Source organism: Triturus cristatus, chromosome 1_2 (assembly GCF_964204655.1).
Source record: "Triturus cristatus chromosome 1_2, aTriCri1.1, whole genome shotgun sequence".
Lineage (NCBI taxonomy): Eukaryota > Metazoa > Chordata > Amphibia > Caudata > Salamandridae > Triturus > Triturus cristatus.
The window spans coordinates 1123236389-1123258682 of record NC_140580.1 but is presented as its reverse complement, the minus strand read 5'-3'; positions in this window follow the sequence as shown (position 1 = coordinate 1123258682).

Sequence of the window (22294 nt, the reverse complement as noted above, 5' to 3'; positions counted from 1 at the left end):
TACTAGTGATCCCATTACTGGACAATCTTTCCAGCGTAGACCTAGAATAACTTATAGAAAAAGACCGTAGCCTTAGGGATATCCTTATCCACAATGACATAACTTCTGTGTCTTCTATGAGTGAACATAACCTCAAAGGTTTCTATTCTTGCGGCCATTGTAAAGCCTGCTGCAACAGCTATATGATCAAGTCTGTTGCCATTCCGGGTTACAGACTGCCCAAAACTATCAATCAATTTTTGACTTGCAGCACAACCTATTGCATATACGTACTGGTATGCCCGTGTAAAATGTGGTATGTGGGCAGCACCACATTTATGGCAAAGAAGAGGGTGCTAGAGCACATGCGTGCCATAAATAAAAAAGGCAATCACTATCCTATTGCTAGATATTTTGATCTATTCCATCTGTCCAACAGTTCATTATTGAGTAATTTTGTGTTAGAGCAATTTCACACTAGCCCAAGAGGTGGCAACAGAATCTTACTACTTCGAAAACGTGAATCCAAGTGGATAATCGAACTCGAAACCAAGTACCACAAAGGCCATAACCTGGACGAAGAATTGAGCTCACACTTACGAAATGATTGACATTTGTTCTTACATTTCTCATATTGTTCTGAATCACTTCTGTAACATTTGTACCATGCTGACAAAGTAGAATTTTTTAATTTATCAGTATCTACTATGACTTGAATAGTATGTCTAAATGAAATTTTAACATCACTTTTCTCTTTTCTCTTTGCACAGGAGGAAAGGAAGGGTCGTTTTGTTTGCGGACTGTCTCACCCGTTCTGGCCTCCCTACCCATTTCTTTCCCATCCTGTGGGTCCATCTCAGATAAGATTAATTTTATTCTATCTTCATGAATTTGTTCACTTTTGGCACTTTCTTCTTTCTTTTTTCTTCTTAAGGAGGCCTGATTATGTTGACTTTTTAAGGCAGCCAGTTTTAGCTATATCAGGTTCTGATTCTCGTCATACTATGCTTATGTCTTAATGTTATGCTGCATTGAATATATATGATCAACCACTATGGTTTGTACAATATACATGCTGGTCATTTGCGATATTTCGGCTGCCATTATGCAGTCAGTAGATTGTGTATACATGGATTATAAATCGATGGGGTGCACATATAACGATGTGGTCTTCAGATTTTAACCGCTGTGAGATATAACGCACTGCAGGATCAAATATATCGTCAGTGACACTAGTAGCACCGGCTTCTCTGACACTATGCCGCTTATAGACTTAAACAGCGTATTTCCCAGTAGACACGTGATTACACGAGTGCATCAACAATACAGCAACACATAGGCCGTATAACGGTTAACCGCAACGTATTGAATTTTGGGACCGCAAGTATATATGTGTTATGCCAGTTAGAATAACATAAGGTTTTATTGGTCTAACTATGCGCTCAATCATATTCTGTATATGTAAAGGTGTATTAACACTTATGAACAGCACATACTAAGAAATGGCCGTCGTGGTATATTCGACCACTTGTCCGCCATTTGTGTCAGCATCTATGTAATGCCTCCTCACTTTTTGGAACACTGTGTGATCAAGACAGCTTGTCTGTTGAAATGCGTAACCTACCGTTAGTTTACCTTCTGAGAGTGAGTCCTTCTTTGAAGAAGAAGCTTGTGTGGATATATATAAAAGACTCATTTTTTAGACTGGAGTTTACATATAAGTTTTAATCTCCAGTTAACTAAATACTTGAAAGACTGACTGACCAGAAATGCACAACACTGTATAAACTGCCAAGAAGTCAATAACCAAGGTCCTTAGCAGCATCTATATATATATATATATATACATATGGTATCATGTGATCAAGGCCTCTGCGAGGCTGAAACGCGCAATGGCGGTGGTGCAGTGCGTTTTAACAATAAACTTCTAATGTGCACCGATTTCCGGGTCTATCTTCGTCTCTCTAAAGGAGTTTGGTGACGGAGTAATGAGGGTATATATATATATATATATATATATATATATATATATATATATATATTATCTACTGGCGGTCGCCAGTAGATAGTTATAGTTAGGACCGTGTTTCCATAAGAAATCCGCAACATTCTATTTGGAATAACTTTGGCGCCGGTTGACGAATCCTCGCAAAATTTTCCAAATAGGTGGGGCGCTCCGCTCCGCTCCTACCCTGAAAGTCTTGGGGGGATCCGTCAAGCGGGGGCTGAGAAAAAAGGGGGGTCCCAAAACGCGTTTTCCCCATGCAGTTTTCCATAGGGACCTTTAATCCAAGGTACAGCCCGAACGGCTGAACAGAATTACTTGAAATTTGGCAGAGAGGAGGTCCTCAGGTCAGGGAAGTGCCTTTTGCAAGTCTGGTGTCAATCTGTTCAGTAGTTCTTGAGAAAATCAAAAGTAAAATCATATATATATGTGGGCGGAGCCTAACCACACATCTCATCCTGAGATCTGATTGGCACTTCATCCAAGAAGTGTTGGCAGCCATCTTGGGACCAATATACATGATAGCACCTCATTAAAAAGCATTGCAGTTAATAGAAGGTTTTAAGACTTTAGTTACATTATACATCATTTGTTGATGGTGCCATACTCATTTTAGGAATTGTGGTATGTTCTAAGGTGATTTCACCATGTGAAAAAGCCTTCTGCTGGGATATCATGATTGAGAGAAAAATATTTTCTCATGCTTTTCCCACAGAGGTTTGGAAGGTGATCTAGAAGCTAAACTGAGAGCTTATTTTCTGTAAATTCACATTATCTTTCTCAGTCATGTCAGAATGAAGTCTGACATTCTCAGTAAAACATGTACATCCAACAAGGGCAGAGACTGTCAGTTGATTCCTTTGTGTTCTACTGCAGCTTCCCAGAGTGTTCCAAAGAACAACTAGAGCGCTAACTGTCCTACTTATGATAAACATATGGCACACCTGAAGCCATCTTGCTTGGATTAAAGTAGTAACTCTTAAAACATTTAATTTAAACAGGAACAAAATGAGGGGGATCATTTTTCCATAAAAAGTATGATTAGTGCTGCAGAAAGAAAAATTAGGGCACATTTTGAGTGACTTCTCAAATCCTCTTCTATTTCATTAAAAAATTCTGACATGCAGACTGAAACATGCACTTTCAATACCAGCAGCAGTTTTCCCTGGTGAGCAGTAGCTTTACTACAGTGATCTAATGAGCAAAAAGAGTGCTAACATTCTGAATTTATGGCAAATGTGTGATACATCTGAATGCCTTCTTGATGGAATCAAAGTAAAAAAGTGAAAGTATTTCCTACTGAGGAGACTGCAGTAAATGAGGAAATTAGGAAACTTCATAACAAATAAATCTCCCAAGATGGCCACCGGAGACAAAAGAACCCAAATGTAGCCCAAAATCACCCAGATGTAGCCCATGTATAGCCCAATGACAGAAGTGTGCAAAACACTTATTATTTTGTGTTTTTGCAGTGTTATATAGTGCAGACTTGTCAGGTATTGGAGTGCTTTACATGAGCATTGGTTACATCACACAAGAACAAATTCATTTTGGTTGTAGACATGGGGAGACTAAGTGATTTGACCAGAATCACAGAATGTCGAGCTGAAGCAGAAACTCCAACCTGGTTCCCCAGTTGCAAAGTCTGCAGTTCTGGAAGTAACACCACATCCTCTCCCCTAAGTGCAACATTTAATCAAGTGGTCAACTGGATAAAAAAACATAAAGATAACAAATAATTTAAAAGTGCTTTGTCGCTATTTGAAAACTCAGAAAATATGTCCTTATTTTAGTCTTTTAGAGCACTAACCATAATTTTGATGCCAATAAGACCCTCTCATATATGTAATTTCTAAAGGAAATGCTCTAGGTATTACAGTTTTGATTACATCAAGATGACGTCAGGCGTTCCACGCTTTTGTAATAAATATAGAATGTTAGCAATCTAGTTGTTCATTAGGATACTGTTGAGAGGCAGAGGCCAGGGGCACGGACTCTGAAAATTGAAGGCAGGTAGGAGGGTGCAAAGGCAACAATTTAACCACACTGAGCAGGCAGCAAGGGCCGTTGCAGCACAACAGACTATGGAGGGCAGTGGAAAGGGGGGCAGGGGCAACAAACCAACAATACAGGACTTGCAAGAGAGGCTGTGGCAATGTAATAGACCATTGTGGGCAAAAGGAAGAGGCAATGGTAGTACAACCATACATGCCAACAGACCCGATTCAGCCAGGAAACGTCCAATGTTTTTAAGCTCAAATGGGCTTTATTTGATCTGTCTCCTGTCTACAATCTCCTCTTTTTCAATGTAACTCAAAGGGGAAAATCAATACCCCAGTTTTTTTTCAAAATCTCCCTCTTACCAAGTTCAAAATATTCGCAAGTATGGTACATTGGATCATGGAAGGAAATGGGGTAGGGACATGGACTTGGATAACAGAGGACAGGAGGGACATGGAGAGGTGCACCAAACTGACCCTGCAGGGCAGGCATCAGGGTTTGCAGCAGCACAATACACCACACAGGGCATGCGGGACGGGAGTGCAGCACAACAATCCATAGAAAGCAAGAAGGAGGGGACAGGACCATGCATATGGACAACAGAGAACAGAGGGGCAAGAGGCAATGGTAGCTAGCTGACCATAATGGACAGACAGGAGAGAAAGCTGCAGCATAACAGACCATAAAGGGCAGGAGGGACGGATCTGGGGCATTACAATGGAACAGACAAGCCAGGAGGGAGGGAGTAGGGGTCTGCACATGTAAACAGAGGGCTGGGGGCAAGGGGGCAGGGCAGGAGCAGCAAGATAGCCATGGAGGTCCGGCAGGATGGGCACTAGAAGCAAGACACACCATGAAGAGCAACACTGAGACTGTGATGGCATACACACAGACCATGGAGGGAAGGTGGGAGGGGGTCAGGGGCAGCTAACTGACCACACAGGGAAGGTGGGAGGGGCCATGGCAGCACAGAAGACCATGCATGGCAAGTGGGAGGGATAGTGGCAGCACAATGGCTATGATGGGCAAGAAGGAGGGTGCAGGGGCATGTACAAAGGACGATGGAGGATAGAAGGAAGGGTCCGGACCTGTGCACAGACAAGAAAGTTCAGGGGAAGGGGCCTCACAACAGACCGCACGGGGCAGGCAGGAGGAGCAGTTGCAGCACAACAGACCAGGGAGGGCAGAAGGGTGTGGCAGTACAATGGACCATGTAGGACAGGAGGAAGAGGATAGGGGCATGGCATGAGGACAGGCAGGGTGGAGGTGGCAGGGACAGGTTACAGTCATCTGACAATGCTAGGCAGGTGGGAGGGGAGTGGCAGCTCAACAGAACACTCAGAGTAAATAGGAGTGGCAGGTCCATGGAACATGGTGGGCAAAAAGGATGGAGCAGGGGCATGCACAAAGACATCGGAGGGCAGGGAGAAGGAGAATAGGGGCAGCAAGCTAAGCACAGAGTTTAAGCAGGAGGTCAATGATGGGGCATAGAATTGGGCAATGGAGAGCAGGAGGAGTGGACTGGTACATCATCGTAAATTGAGGGCAGTGGCAGCACATCAGACCATGCATGGCAGGAGGGTGGAGGCTAGTCCATGGATTCACACAACAGAGGATAGGGAGGAGGGGGATGGGGCAGCAAGCTAACTGTTCAGAGAAGGCAGGTATTAGGAACTTTATTGTTTTTAAAACGTGTGTCTGTGCGAACTACTTAAAATATGAACAAATATGCAGCATAATCTCACTTTTATTCAGGAAGAAGAGGACGTTTGTGACTGTGACTCCGGGCTCACTTGGAAGAAACACCCCCTGACCCTCCACCCCCTATCGCAAAATGTAATGCCCGTGAAAAGGGTAGGTGAACACAGTGTTATATAGAACATAGTCCTGAGAGCACGATTAAAAATGAAAACTAGATATTGTGTATGGTATCAAATATGCACCAAAAAGTGTGATATAAGATGAACTGGGCTTGAAATATAATATGCAATACATTGTGCGCAATTACAGATTCATTGGAGAGCGCGAGATAGCACAGGCACTAGCGTGTACTATGCGATATGCGCCTTGCAGTGTAATATGCACTGGGCAGTGTTGTGTAACCTAACTAGTCTCTAAAGTTGTAATATAAAATATGTGCTGGGGAGTGTAACGTTGCATATGCACTGTGACAAAGATATGGATCCCAGATTGTAATATGTATGGCATAGCACTGTGCATTATAACATAGGCATCGAGGAAGGCACGTTAGATGGGGCAATATAACCTGTGTGAAGACAAGTGTGGCATGACATATTCACGGGGTGGTGTTACAGTGCACATGGGCTAGAGAGTGTCATAGCATATGCACTAGCTAGTGGAATACAACACAGAGGTGTGTGGCACTCAGCAGGCAATGGTGGGTGTAACACAGCATTGGGCTCTGCCAGGAGCGCGCTGTGACTCTCAAGTGATATTCGTCCCCTTTCCAGAGAGTAAAATAAAAAGTATTACACATCCGGCAGTGGATGTGTGTTTTATTAACCGTGAGGGGGGTTTCTTGCATAGTTTTGGTCGAATTTTTGTCGAATCCCCTTTGAATGGCTTGGTGTGCATGTGTATTAAATGTGCCCGTCAATAGCTACCCATGTTTGTATAAATAAACGACAAGGGTGTCTACCAGGATTAGGCACGGTAGGGCATCAGACATGTCAGAGCTTCACTAGTGGTGTAAATACATTCCACGTGGATTCATTGTATGCATAGTCGCCTTTTAATGAATATCACGCAAATCGTCATGGTGATAGGTACGTACGGTTTGTCCAGCATGTCCTAGGTGTGTCTATAAATATATAGTTTTTAAAAATAATAAAAAACAGTGGCCGGCCCTGGGGATTGGGGTCAAAAAAATATAATTAGGAGACAAGCCCTGGGGGATGGGGTCATCAGGGCCAATAAATTAGAATAAGAAGGGGAACCACACAGCCCCCCTTCTTAAAAAATTAAAATAAATAAAAGACTGGCATCGTGCCGGAGGCCGCGCCCCCTCCTTGCAGCACTCTGCAAACGCGCCCCCTGGCGAATTGTAAGTTGGGGAATTAATTCCTCTTCAATACTGAGGGTCCCTGAGGGCCAACTAGCTCAACAGGCATCTCCAGTATGCGCCAGGGAGCTGCGCTGCAGACAGGTGCTCTGAGGCCAAGCCCCTTTTTACACCTCTCTGCAACGCAGCTCTGTGGCGCTTACTGGAGGTACCTAGTGGTCTAGTTTGACCCTAGGGACCCTTAGGATTCAAGGGGACTTAATCTCTCAACTTAGAACAGCCACAGGGCGCGTTTACACAGTGGTGAAGGGAGGGGACGGGGCCTGAGGTGACGTGTGCAAACACGCACTATGGCACGTTTTAAATTGGGGATATAATTTCCCTTCAATACTGATGGCCCCTGGGGGCTAACTAGCCCACCAAGTGCTTCCAGTAAGCGCCACTGAGCTGCATTGCAGAGAGGTGGTCCAGGCCATGCCACTTTTTACACCTCTCTGCAACGCAGCTCTGTGGCACTTACTGGAGGTACCTAGTGGGCTAGTTGGACCCTAGGGACCCTCAGGATTCAAATGAGCTTAATCTCCCAACTAAAAACGGACACAGGGTGTGTTTACACAGTGGTGAAGGGAGGGGACGGGGCCTGAGTTAACGTGTGCAAAAACGCCCTGTGGCCTGTTTTAAGAGGTAGTTTTAATCCCCCTGCCCTATTATATACTAGGGGCTTACAGAGGAGGTCATGCTAATCACAGGGGGACCTAGTGTATGTAGGTGTTTTCACTGTATTCTAAGTGTCTTTTAACATAGCACTGGCTCTAGGACTGGTTAGTCTGACTCACTTACCACCAGTATCCGTCTGAAAAAGTTGAGGGTACAGGATGATTTTGCAACAAGGCTTCTTTCTGCTCTTCTTTTTGTTCTTTCTGCGCGTTATCCTTCTTCCTGCACTTTTCTTCGTCTTTGAGGACTTCTGTTGCTTCTTTCTGCACTTCTTTTTTTTCTTTCTGTGCATTTTTTCTTCTTTCTTCACATGTCCTATCTCTGTAGGCATAGTTAGAAATTAGCATTTAAAAAACCTTTGAAATTCACAGAAAAAAACATAGGTTTCAGGGGTGTTATAGTTAGCTGAACTTTTCACTTGTACAAAACCATTGAAATTCCCCCGTTATAGTTAGTTCAGCTAACTATAACTCGCGCGCCCGCAATGCACTGCTGATGACGTCACATATTACATCACTCATGACATGGTCAGTGACATCACTCATGACATCACGTTTGACATCACTGATGACATCACTGATGACATCATCCTTGTGATAGAGTGGCAGACCTCCTCTCACCCTAATATAACCTTTGATACACACATTCAAAAAAAGAGACTACAATTTTCAAAACAATGGACATACCAATACCAGTTACAACAACCTCTTCAGTAATTCTAAGATCCACATACACATCCACTCATTCACCAACAGTCCTATACAGTCACTCATACATGTACTCACTCCTCATATGTACTCATACACCTATACATCCTGTTACACAATGCCACTCATCCATAGAGTTACTCACACACATAGTCACTCATGCTAATAAAGAATCAAACATACATTTACTTGCATATACAGTTATACACACACCACAACACTTACTTCTACGGAAACTTACACATACTTAGTCTTTTAAACAATCACCTATAGAAACACATACTTATTCATACAGGAACTCTTTCAATCTCTCACTCTCACATATACTCACTTATATACACCAATAGTCACATATACTAGTTTAAAACATATGTAGTTACTCATAAAGACACTATTGAGACAGTCATTCACTCACTAACACACCCATACACACACTCATCCACCCATACAGTCCTGCACACATGCTGTCTTCAACACATACAAACAGTGAGTCACTCATTCATGCACCTATGCACTACATAATACCCCCCACCGAACCATGCAGACACTCAGACTGATACTCAAAAAACCAACTAATAACCTATATAGACACCCATGTAGCTACTCACCAACCCATGCAGCCACTTATACACAAAGTGAGAGACTGATACAGATATTTACATATTTAAACATTACTCACTAAGCCATGTATTCACTATGATACACTTAATCAGTCAGTTACACAATCAATTTTTCAAAAACAAATCATCCATTTAGACACTTATATACCCATTTATTCTTCCATCGACCTTGAGATATACATATATAAAACATATTTAATTTTCAGAAAAACACACATTCACTGGATGATGTCATCAGTGATGTCATCAGTGATGTCATTTGAGATGTCATCAGTGATGTCATGAGTGATGTCACTGACCATGTCATGAGTGATGTAATATGTGACGTCATCAGCAGTGCATTGCGGGCGCGCGAGTTATAGTTAGCTGAACTAACTATAACGGGGGAATTTCAATGGTTTTGTACAAGTGAAAAGTCCAGCTAACTATAACACCCCTGAAACCTATGGTTTTTTCTGTGAATATATATATATATATATATATATATATATATATATATATATATATATATATATATATATATATATATATAGCAACGAAACAGAGGCCCAATACTGGTGAAAAGATGGTTTATTCAGTCTTTACAGCACCACTGCATACTCCCAATTTCCTCCTAAAGTTTCGGCCTCCTGGCCTTCCTCACAGGTGGGAGACATGACGTTCAAGGCACCATTGTGTTCACATGGTGCATATATATATATATATATATATATCTCAGCAACTCGCGATATTCACCCGCTTACGCGCGGAAATCACCAGCGTAGACCAACTGTATTAAGCATTATTTTATTTTCTCTATGTCAAGACGCGTTTCGGCCGTCCAAGCAGCCTTGATCACCTGATCATACGTCAAGAGTTTACCCATTTTTAAAGTGCAAGTGCAGCATATCCAGTGATAGTCATGGAAGACATACTATTATTTGTACAAATACATTTCAACATAGTTTATACATTTTAAGAATACATTTGCCAATATATATTGCAAATCTACGAAATAAAAGCCTGAATGCCCTAATTTCCTCATACAAGTATTTTTATGTAAGTTGATCAGTCTATGGTGGAAAAATATATTGCATTTGATCCAAACTTTTCTCATGAATCAATTTGTTGCACACTATACATCACATAATACTAAGTGCTCACCAAAACGATAAAAAATAGAAAGGTTTTTTCCTCAAAAGTGCTATAATGCTATGATACCACACGTTTAGGGTAACTAAGACCTAAAGGCTAAATTCAGAAAAGTGACAAGTAAATTTCAAAGTGACATAAATCCATTGAACACGTGTTTAAAATGCTACAAATTCAGAGATAAGAGATGCTGTTCGTTCTATAAAACAGGAAATTATTAAAGAGAGTGTGTAAAATTGATGGGGGTAAAAAATACTAGATCATGGACAATAGCCCAGTGACATATCTAAAACAATAAATAAAAGAACACATAGATAAAAACTACCCATGAAGATTCTTAAAACTAATCGTAGATAACAATGTCAAGGGATTGCGGCCCCTATGATAGATAATTTTACTTTGTTCCCATCTTCTTAATTTACTTATCTCAGCAGGATTCCAAGGACAGGATATTCTATTATTGCTTTTATAATATAGGGTTTGGCCACATTACGTGGGATCAGACATTTTGCACTTGAGTGCCATGTATACCCTCTTATCTGGGGATACAACCCCTTTCACACGCTATTTTGCTCATAAGAGGGTATGTAGATCTTCCGTTGCGTTCAAACTAGGGGAGGGCGGAATTTGCAAAATTGACTTTCGCAAATTATCGCGAAAATGCAGAAAATCTCCGCAAACACGCCGGAAATATCGCGAAGACGCGGAAGTTTTTTTGCCGCCTGTACGTGGTATTTTTTGCGTGATCGCGGGTCGCCAACTTACCCATGCGGTTGCTCACGGGCGCGGCCATCTTGTTTCACTTGTCCCACCCTCTTGCGATGCTTACTTCCTGTTCCGGGTCGCGCAATGCATGTTCGCGCCTGTTCGCGGTCGATATTTCCTGTTTGCGACCGCTTTTACTTGATCGCGTTGCTTTTTGCTTGCTCGGGGAGAAAATATCGCGCAAACTTGCGCACGTGGTCGCAATGGGCGCGGCCATCTTGTTTTTCACTCTATTGCATGGTTCTGGGGCCTGATTTTCAATCCTCCCTAAATCTTTTCAATCCTTTGTTTATAGCCACTTTTTTTGGATCTTTATTACTTATTATTTCTCTAACTATTTTCCTGCTTCTATATTTTTGGTTTTTGTCTACTTTTTTTTGTTTTTTAGCTACTTTTTCTCTTTCTATTGCCTGCTATTTATTTCCTTTACTCCTTTATTTATTTTACCTTTTCTTTCCCGCCCCGTCCCCAGAACCATGTCCAAGGGTAGGGCTGTTCGCCGGCGCAGCCAGAGCCGCGGCGCCCACAAGGGGTGCAGGCAGGAGCCTTATTTGGGGAGGTGGAGTTGGCTGCACTAATTTTCTTTGTGCAGCGCCACCTCCCCTCAACCCTGGCAGCAGGTGGCAGGCCTGGGTCCGGGTACGGCCTCCGGGAGCATCGGCAGCGGTGGGGGAAGGTGCGCCGGGCTGTGTCGCGCATCTCTGGGGTCCGGCGCACCCAGGCACAGCTGACGCACTGGTGGTCCGACATCCTGGACCGTGAGCAGGACCTGCTGGACCTGCTAGGAGTGGAGGTCCCGGGGCTTGGTGAGTACCTATTTAATTATTACAACTTTGAGTCTGTTCTTCTGCTCTATGTTATATATTGCGAATATCTTTTTTTCCTTCCAACCAGCTAGAATGTTGCTGCTTACAATACATTCCAGGATAATAACGTTTAAAAGTCTTCTGTGATTATGACACAGGTGCTCTTCTGCGCTACTACTAATCTTACTTGTTTGCAGCTTTGCGTTTGCGCTTGCTTAGCGTGATTCTTTACGAGTTTATTTTAGAGAAATGAAGTTACGTAATGCTACAGTGACTCACATCCACTCCTTACTTTGTCCTGTCACTAATAGATAGGGGCGGATTGATACTTAGGTTTAGGTACTTTGTATGAGCTTCTAATTGGTTAGTGGTATGCGTGATGCCCCCCCTCACTCAGTTACGTGACGTGCTGCTAGTACGCCAGTCTTTAGAACCTTTTCTAGTTTGTTCAATGAGTGGAGGTAGGCTTAGCAGTTACTTAGCAGTAGCAGATCAGCATCAATCAAACCAAAATTTGGTGTATACAAAAAATGTAGTCATGTTCATGTGTCCTCCATGATTGGACCATACGCATTCTTGAGGAATACAGTGGAAATGCATACTTAATGTACAATAGGCATGCCTGGAAAAGGTGGGCTAGGTTGGGTGGTACGTTGTACTACTACTTAGGCTTAGTTGTAACTTAGTTTTCTGGAATCAGAATGGAAGACTGGATTACTGTTGATAAATAGTAACTTAAGTAGTCGAACTGCGAATCCCCCGATATTACATGTTGACCAGATGAGATCGGTCAATGTAGTTATTGCAATTGTTGTTTACATAAGTGTTTTTTGACCGTTGTTGAAAAATATTGTATTTGTTTGACACCATCCATCAATGTTTGTCTCTTTCTTATATCTTTCCTGTTCATCAGCACCCAGGGGCAGACCGACAGGGACTGGGCAGTCGGCGGGACAGGAACACCACCAGGAGGACACCGCTGAGGGCTCCTCTGCTGGCCCCAGTAAGTCTTCTTGTTTTTAATAATATTTCTTATTCCATAACTTTTACTGCCCCATTTTTCCCGAACTATAGTGTGTTTCCAAATGCTATTTTTTTACCACCAATTATCCTTCGATCTGTACGGTTTCAAAAATCTTATCCCTGCCTCCGCTATGATGACTCTGAGTACTACTACCACTACTACATACTATCAGTCTGTCTGTACTGTAGTAGCTAGTCTTGCCCAGTTGGCCAGTGCCACTCTTTGTGAAAGGTTGTAATATAAAACTCATATTCACCAGTAGCTTGTACAATCCGTTGGGTCGTTGTCTTGTACTACTTTTACTCTTATTGATGTTGAGGCTTTGAAAATTCACAGCAACAACAGCCCTACCAGATTTCTTAATATTTTGATATGATACCCTATAGGACATACCACTGTTGTAGGGATCTTGCACATACATTTGCACCAGAAAATAGGATGTTGGTGATGGTAGGTTGGACCTTCCTTGCACACCTCAATCAGAAATTCCGCACCCACCACAATTCCACTGCTTGACTATAGTACTGTCTTGTCATACCTATTAGGTCTCGGAACCCTCCCCCCAAGATACCCAACAAGTACACAACCCAGAACATAACACACCCAACCTCTGTCGTGGAAGCAATTCACATGCACACCCTTACTTTAATTTGCTCACTCGTGTAAGTTAGTCCACACCAAATACCACCAAGTCTATGTAAGTTTAAAATGTTTATTTCAATTTGAGAAGGTCTGTACACTGTTTTCTTAGCAGCACCAACCAGCAAATCAATAACATTAAAACAATATACATTGTTACACTTATACAGTTGGGAATTAAATCATGATAACTGAACAGTGGTGGAAGGCAGCACCACCATCCCATAGCAATTGAGTTTATATAAATTTATAAATGAAGATGTGAGTGAAGGGACCCCTCACCTCAGAAGAACCTAGTACTGGTAGTTAGTGCATCGTTCCGAAGCTCTGGTTCGTAGAAGGGAATCTTGCGTCTGTAATGTGAAAAAAGAAATGGTGTGCGTTAGTATATTGCAACTTGCAAGCATTTCTCAGCCGTGCCAAAAAGTGTAGCATCTATGGATAAGCAATATGGACTAACAGTAACAGTAGTACACCAGTTCTTCCTAAAAAAGTGGCTTGTTAATGTTTGTTGACCGCTTGTACGCAGCGCGTAGACTAGACAGTAGCAGTGTGAGGCAGGTCATGTGGGCTCAAAGGTGTCTTAAGAAGCTGCAAGGTAAAGGTAACGTCACATGTGCATGGCTAGGGCTAATCAAGCAAAGGCTACAATGATCATATAACTATTAGTGTCTACTCTACTACTACCTGATTTGTACTAGTGATGTATGTTAGTATTAACTCATTTTTCAACCTTGCTACTGATCAATAGGGGGGAGGTGTATATGACGCCTAATAAATGTGTAATGTTTTCTAGGCGCACTACCGACCACCATTGCCGGGGCCAGCGAAGGCGACGCGGAGGGCAAGGATGCGGCAGTTGCAGATAGCAACGGAGCGGTAGGGGGAGTGGCAGCATCAGTGGCAGGCGGTGGTAAGTTAGATTCATAATCCTTAACTATTGTTGAACTTGACAGCACACTCACTGCTAGGGTGTACTGTATGTATATGTATACTGTACAGTTGTGACTTAGGGCCCCATTAGGATGGTGGGCGTATTGCCCCCGCCGGGCCGGCTGGAATTCACTGCCGTCACCGCAGGGGCAAACCTCCCGCCATCCCTGTAGAAAATATTCAGACATGTCCAGGCGGAAAAGGGTTCAATATGGCGGTGGTGTCTCTCTCACCACACCGCCAGCCATATAATCTGCATTTTGGAATGCCTTTGCGTGGCGGCATTGCCGTACGCCACGGAAAGGCATGCACACATTGCAGAGTATGCTTGGGGGCCCCCATGGAGGGTACCTACCTATGCTATGGTACCCCCCCGACTTTCAAAGCAAAACGTGACAGGCTCCGTGCGGGGCACGTCATGTTGTGCTTGGAAAAGCAGCACAACATTTTAGCATTGCTTTCAGCAAAGCCAACCATAATTTAAATTAAAAAAAACAGGGTGCGCCCGCCACTGTGCCAGGCGCATCACCCTTTTTAGCAGTCGGATGGCGGGCGGACTTTGTTGATGTCGTAAGTAAGTATGAGTTGTTGGGGACGTTTGAAGAGTGAACTAGAAGACTAGAATTCCCTTTAATTGGTATAGGACTAGGAGCCGGAGTATTGAGTAACCAATGGCCTCATCTATCTGATTTCAACTCCGCTTTGAAAGTTTTATGGAGAAGAGCACCTGGTGCACTGTTCAACTAAAAAGTGTAAGACAGGTGGAAGGAAGAAGGACGGGCGACATTTAAAATGTTATGTACTACTGTGCTTTATTTTATAGTGCTACTCTACCATGCCACTATGTGTATAAATAATTACCTTGTCCTACTGTTTTATTAAGACTATATTTTACAATTGTCTTGTTTTTTTCTTTTTGATACACAGCTACTCCGAAACTCAACCGGAAGGAGTTGGCCGCCAAGGCACGGCGCCGGAAGCTGGAGGCAATCCAGCAGGAATACCGGCGGCTGGTGGTCCTAGCCGAGGAGGAGGAGGAGACTGCAGCAGCAATTCAAGCCTCCTCCAGTGCCCCGGGCCCCAGCCACCGCCCTCCAGCGGTACGGCGCCACCGTCTGCCGGCTGCCCGGTGCCACCGTGCCATCTCCGGTGCCCCCCCCCACTGTGGCTGCAACTGCCGCGGCCTTAGACGCCGCGTCGCCCATTTAGAGGACGAGATGCGCCAGATGCGTGTCCTCCTCCAGTCCCGCCCCACCAGTTAGTCCCTGTCACTGCTCCTTTTTTAATTCCTTTTCTTGTTCTTTACTCGTTTGGCCGTTAAGACTTTTTTCTACTGTGGACAGTGGTTGGGGTTAGGGAGGGGGGTGGGTCAGCTTTTGTGGGTTTAGTTTATTTTTGTTAGGGTAAATTAAATATATTTTTCTATGTTACATGCAATGTTGTTAATGTTTTGTAGGTGGGGTAACTGTTTTACATCACACTGTTTCCTTGCTGGTGCATGGCCGGCCATAGCCTGTGTTTGATTTCAATAATTTGCTGACTGTATAAGACACAAACAGATAGATGCGACACACCTCACTCATTGACTGGTCCTTCTAGTACTTTCAGTCTGTCCTCTAGTCTATGCATTCTTTGGAGTGGTGTGTGAAAATCATTGACAACATGTCCATTATTAATTCTGCCTCCCCCAAACTTCTCTCTTACCGGTGCTTGATGTTTATGTTCAACTGTGGCACAGCACTGGCTGCATGGTGAAGATGGTTTCCTTTTTCATACATGCCATGATTGGGGTGGTGGTGGTGGTAGTATAGTAGTAGTAGTAGACACTGGCAGGGTGGCAGCATTTCCAAAAAAAGAAGAGGAGACAGTCAATCGCCTTTGAGAGACTGTTAGAGGAGTAGTTGAATGAAGTACATTACAGAACTTACCGAGCAACAATTATATGCTCAAATATAATTTGACAAAAAAACTGAATGGTGGTTATGAGGATAGCCTACTAGACAGAGTTACAAACTATAGTTGTGTCGACTCGAGTCACTTGACTATGCCTACAGTCTAACAGTTAGTGCTGTATATGAGGAATGACAACAAACAAATCCAAGCAATTCATGCTGAGGTATATGTTCCTTTGTTAAATAAAATAACATCTGAAATATCCAACTCATGGGTGGGCAAGCAGAAGAAGATCACCGCTCTGCATAGAAATTGAAGTCGTGTTGCTTTCACCACATCCGCCCCAGCAAGTGTGTGATTAAGTATTGGTGTAAATTTAATTTAGTTACACCTCGACAATAAGTCACACAGCCCGGGGGAAGAGGGTTAGGGTTTGTTGAATGGATGGGAAGGGGGATTTTGGGAAAGGTTTGACATAGAAAAACAGTATGCATACATAGACAAACAAATGACAATCATTGAAGACTACCATATCCATATGTTAAGGGAGAAAAAGGCAATGCATGCATGATGATGAGAGACCCGGATTACATACACTTCTATTTCTTGTTCTGTTCCGGCCTTAATACTTTAACAGATAGCAAATAGAAATTTTAAATATTGGTAGTGAAGAATCGTAAACACAGAGCAAACCTAATGATGATTGATAATAACAACTCCAAGAACACACTGTTGTAAAGATTGTATACAAGATATTAATCAAATTATTTAAAAGAAGTTAAAAGTGGATACTGTTACTGTGTTATCCTGGTCAAAAATGTGGACTGGATTTTTGCATCTCGGCATTCCTCTTGCTCCTCTCGTCCATCAATCTTGGGTGTGTCGCCTCGCCCCTCCCCGGCTGGAAAAAAAGGTGATTGATTGGTAAGGTAATTAATATGCATTGTAATGTTTTACAAAGTTTTGGCCAAGGCCCGGACTGTAATTTTAGATTGAAAACCAAAGGGGATATTGAGAAAGAAAGTGAAAACAAATGCACAAGTGATGGTGTAGTGCAACAAGAACACTTTCCGAGGTGGCATGTATGCATATACATCATCTCTACTCTAGTCTGTTTCCAGCATTGACCTTCAACAGTAACAGGAGAGATCAGGCCCACAGTGCTTACCATTAGCACATCCTACGTTAACACTTTAGAGTCCTTTTTTTTTCTCTCAAAGAGTTGGACAAACGCAAAGCACATTATCCATTCCAAACATAGCATTTTACAGTTTAAGTTAGTAAAATCAATGCACTGCAGTCATCCCACCGCTACACTCTATTCAACTTCTACACAGACATTTGGGTCTGCTGTGTTTGTTGTTGACGTGTTTACCTTTAGGCTTTTCCGTTTTATGCCACTCCTGAAACATCCTCCTCCTGACTTCATCATCATCTCTGATACTTTTACTGACTGAAGATCGGCCTGCAGTATAAGTATAATTTTTATGACACAACAAGAGTAGAAATATAAATATTACTGACTTGAGTCATTCTTTATTGTGTACAGAAAGATAGATTACTACTAGTACACTTTGACATCACTTTGTGCACAACAAACAAACAACGCAAACACAAAGACCAATAGCTCAGAGTCAGGTGTCCAATGCATGCCATTAATTGTCATCATTCATTACCTGTTCCTTCTCATCTTAAGTTAACGGGCCGTCTCTTTCGCCATCATCATGATGGACGGTGCTGTTAAGTCACAGTCATTTGCATTGCGCAGATTGAGTGAGTCCCCTTCCTGTATTGAATTAAAAGCAATGTATCACCAAGATGCAGGAGAAGTACACATTTCTTGTTTGCAAGAAGGGGAAAATTAGTGTGTTCTGTAGAAAGTTGATTAGTGGCAGTGCACAATTACATCAATTCATGCGCAACACACACAACAAAATCTACATCATTCAGTCTGCGATTCTGCGGCCAATGCATGGCATCAATCATTACCTGTTCCATCTCATCTCGTTAACGCTGCAGGCCGTCTCTTTCGCCATCATCATGATGGACGGTGCTGTTAAGTCACAATCATTTGCATTGCGCAGATTGAGTGAGTCCCCTTCCTGTATTGAATTAAAAGCAATGTATCACCAAGATGCAGGAGAAGTACACATTTCTTGTTTGCAAGAAGGGGAAAATTAGTGTTTTCTGTAGAAAGTTGATTAGTGGCAGTGCACAATTACATCAATTCATGCGCAACACACACAACAAAATCTACATCATTCAGTCTGCGATTCTGCGGCCAATGCATGGCATCAATCATTACCTGTTCCATCTCATCTTGTTAACGCTGCAGGCCGTCTCTTTCGCCATCATCATGATGGACGGTGCTGTTAAGTCACAGTCATTTGCATTGCGCAGATTGAGTGAGTCCCCTTCCTGTATTGAATTAAAAGCAATGTATCACCAAGATGCAGGAGAAGCACACATTTCTTGTTTGCAAGAAGGGGAAAATTAGTGTGTTCTGTAGAAAGTTGATTAGTGGCAGTGCACAATTACATCAATTCATGCGCAACACACACAACAAAATCTACATCATTCAGTCTGCGATTCTGCGGCCAATGCATGGCATCAATCATTACCTGTTCCATCTTATTTTCAGTTAATGGCCAGTCTCTCTCGGCTCTGAAAGGATGCTAGCTATAGTAGTCATCTGATTCATGGTCCACTTGTTTTGGAAGGACGAGGAAAGTTTGAATTTGTTGTTACCATCATCCAATCATCATTCATGAGGGAAATGGAATTGAGCAGGAGATTCAGTATGATCGAGAGGAGGAGCTGGATTCTGAGGACTGTTGTGTCAAATGGCAGACACCTGAAACTTGTATCTTAAATTAGAAGAGTAGAAGACGGTGAGAATGGATTTGTTGCGATTCACAAGTTTATAACCGGAACGACAGACACATAAACAAAGGGGGAAAAAAGGGAGGAAGACAGTAAGTGCGAACCTAATTGCCAGGGAAGTATAGCTCGTCCTCAAACTGTGGGGGTTCTTCCAGTAGTAGGTTATCATCTGACACAATCCTTCCGTCACCTGAGCCGCTGTCCTCATCTTCCTCTGTTGATTCATGCATTGTGTAATTCGGTGGTATGAAGTGCTGATTCATTTTGATCATTGTTAACCTCTCCACGTTTTTTGGAGATAGACTGGTCCTTCTCAAGGTTACAATGGAACCAGCAGCACTGAAAACACGTTCGGAAGAGACACTTGTGACAGGGCAAGCCAGATAGCTTATCGCCAGCCTGCTGAGCTGTGGCCATTCAGACCTTTTCCTATACCAATATTGCACTGGGTTTTGATCAACGTACACCTCTGTTGGGTCGTCCAGATAGGGCTGGACCATCCGCTCAATGTTCAGGGTTGCTGCTGGTAAGCTTTTGTGCTGTTTTTTCTGTGCATCAGCACTGTGCTTACAATAGTCTATCTTTACATACCAATCTGATAATGATTGTACTCGGCCTAATGATCCAGTAATTGTTTCTGTAGTCGATGGTGATGGTGAGTGTTGTGATTGTGAGCCAACCGCACTGCCCTCAGCCGACAAAGTTGCACTTGATTCTGCATGGCCTGCTTCAGTATCAGTACTTGTTGTGGGTTGATGTGGCGGGCTTTTAATTAGCAGCCCTTCCTTTTCAAACTTAATGGCTGCTTCAGCTATACAACTTTTGTAGCGGGCAACATCATTGTCGGAAAGAGCAAGGAATGTCTTCACTAGTCCTAATTTTGCACGTGGATCCAGAATTGTGGCACAAATGTAATGTTTTTGTGACAAAATTTTATTTTGTATCCTTACATTTTCAGTTAGGCGCCTGGATAAGCTCTCCACCAAGTCATGGGCTTGCCTTCTGTCCTCTACACCTTTGTAGGATTCAGACACATTATTCAGCTCATGCTCTAGCGTTTGCAACAATGGGATAGCTTGGCCCATTGTACAGTCCTCCTTGCTGACTTCACGTGTGAAGACCTCAAAAGGAGACAGCATCTCAGTCAGGCATTTAATTAGGGTCCATTGCTCCCTCTGAAGGGTCATGCCTTTAACACTAGCATCACTGCTTCTGTACCAGACATATTCATGGAGTGACCTGTGCTGTTCGTACAGACGATCAAGCATGTAATACGTTGAGTTCCAACGTGTTGCCACCTCCTGGATGAGTGCCTTGACTGGCATCCTAAATTCACGTTGGATGATCCTCAGCTGCTTCCGAGCTTTAAAAGAATGGCTGAAATGAGTGCATATTCTTCGGCAGATGGCCAGTAAATTGCTGACTATGGGTTCTTTTTTAAGAAAGTCTTGCACTATAATGTTTATGCAGTGTGCCAAACATGGAATCCTGAAATAGGAACCAAGTTCCATGGCCTTAAGTACATTACTGCCATTGTCTGTGGCAACAAAACCAATACCAAGCCCTCTGGGCCGCAGCAATTCCAAAACCTTGGTGCGAAACTCTTCTAAAATGTTTTCAGCCGTATGAGATTTCTCCATGGCGAACATGGCTACAGTTGCATGTTTCCGAGTACCTTCAAAAATCGCAGCTGTATCAACAACACCTCGTGCAGATAGTTGATCTCTAACCCCCACAAAAGAGATCCAGTGTGCAGTGATGCACATGTAATCTGTGGCTTGGCAACTGCTCCACATGTCTGTTGTCAGGTGGATATTGTGCACAGCACTCTGCTGCAAACCTTGACCAACCAATTCCAGCACATCATGATGTAGTGCCGGAACAGCAATTCGTGCAAAATAGGACCGGCTGGGAACCTTCCATTTAGGGCAGATGGCAGACACAAATTCAAGGAAACCCACCCCTTCCACAAATGAAAAAGGAAGAAGGTCCAGCGCTAACATTTTAGCCAGCTTCGCATTGTACAATCGTGCCGTTGGGTGGTTGCGTTGGAACTGCCCCTACAACCTAAACCTGCTCTCAATGGTAGGCTGGCTTACTTTCCTTAGTGGTGCTGTTTTCATTAACCCACTAAGGCTCAACGACACAGATTGTCTCATTGAGGTAGTCGCCGGTCGCCTTGGTGTCTCAGCCTGACTGAGTATGGCTCTTACTGCGGTGCCACTCTGATGTTACTGAGAAGGATGTGGGCGTTACCACTGCAGTACTGGGGACAGGGCTAGAAATGCCTCCCTCTTCTTCACCTTCCACCACAATAATATCGCTCCCTGATTCACCTTGACCAACTTCAATGGGTTGAGTTTTTCTACTTTCTTTTAACTTAAGTAGGTGAGCCTCCCACATGATATTGTGGTGTATTCTGAGATGACTTGCTTGTCCTCCGGTACCATAGTTTGTACCAAGCTTACCACGCCGAACACCTTGGCGACAAATTGAGCATATAGCAACGTTCTCCTCCTTGGCGCTAACAGAAAAGAAGTCCCAAACTGGGGAGGAGAACTTTCTGGCACTGCTGGATGTGCCACTTAGAACACCAGATGAACTTGAGGGGGTGCTTGAAAATATGTGACCCTGTCCACCTACACTGTGACTTTTACTACCACTACCTACTGAGATGGTTGAGCTGGATGTAGGTCCCTGCCGGGCCTTGGAAAATATGGCAGCTGGAGGTAGTGGTGGTGTAACCTGTGTTGGTGAGATCCGTGCTACATCCCACTCAGTAGCAGCCTTTCTGGATAGGGTGAGAATGTCGGTCTCCAATCCCTTTGGGGCGGGAGTAATGTGCGTGATGACTGGCTCGTCTTCATCAACATCATCACCCCCCTCTTCTACATCTACCTCCATAACTCTAAGTTTTTCTGGGACCTTCCTTTTCAGAAGCAATGTCTTGTGGCGTACATCACTCTCAGACCAAGCTGGTGGGATCCAAGTGTCATCACGATCATCAGAAGCGGGGCTTGAAGAAGAAGATGGTGGACTAAGCCTCCTTTTCCTTGCTGGTGGTCTGGAAGACAATTGATCTTCTGAAACAGTGGTTTGACTTCGCTCCACTTTGTCTGCAGGAAGCTCGATTTCCTGAAATGCCCCTACGTCAGGAGCAACAACTACT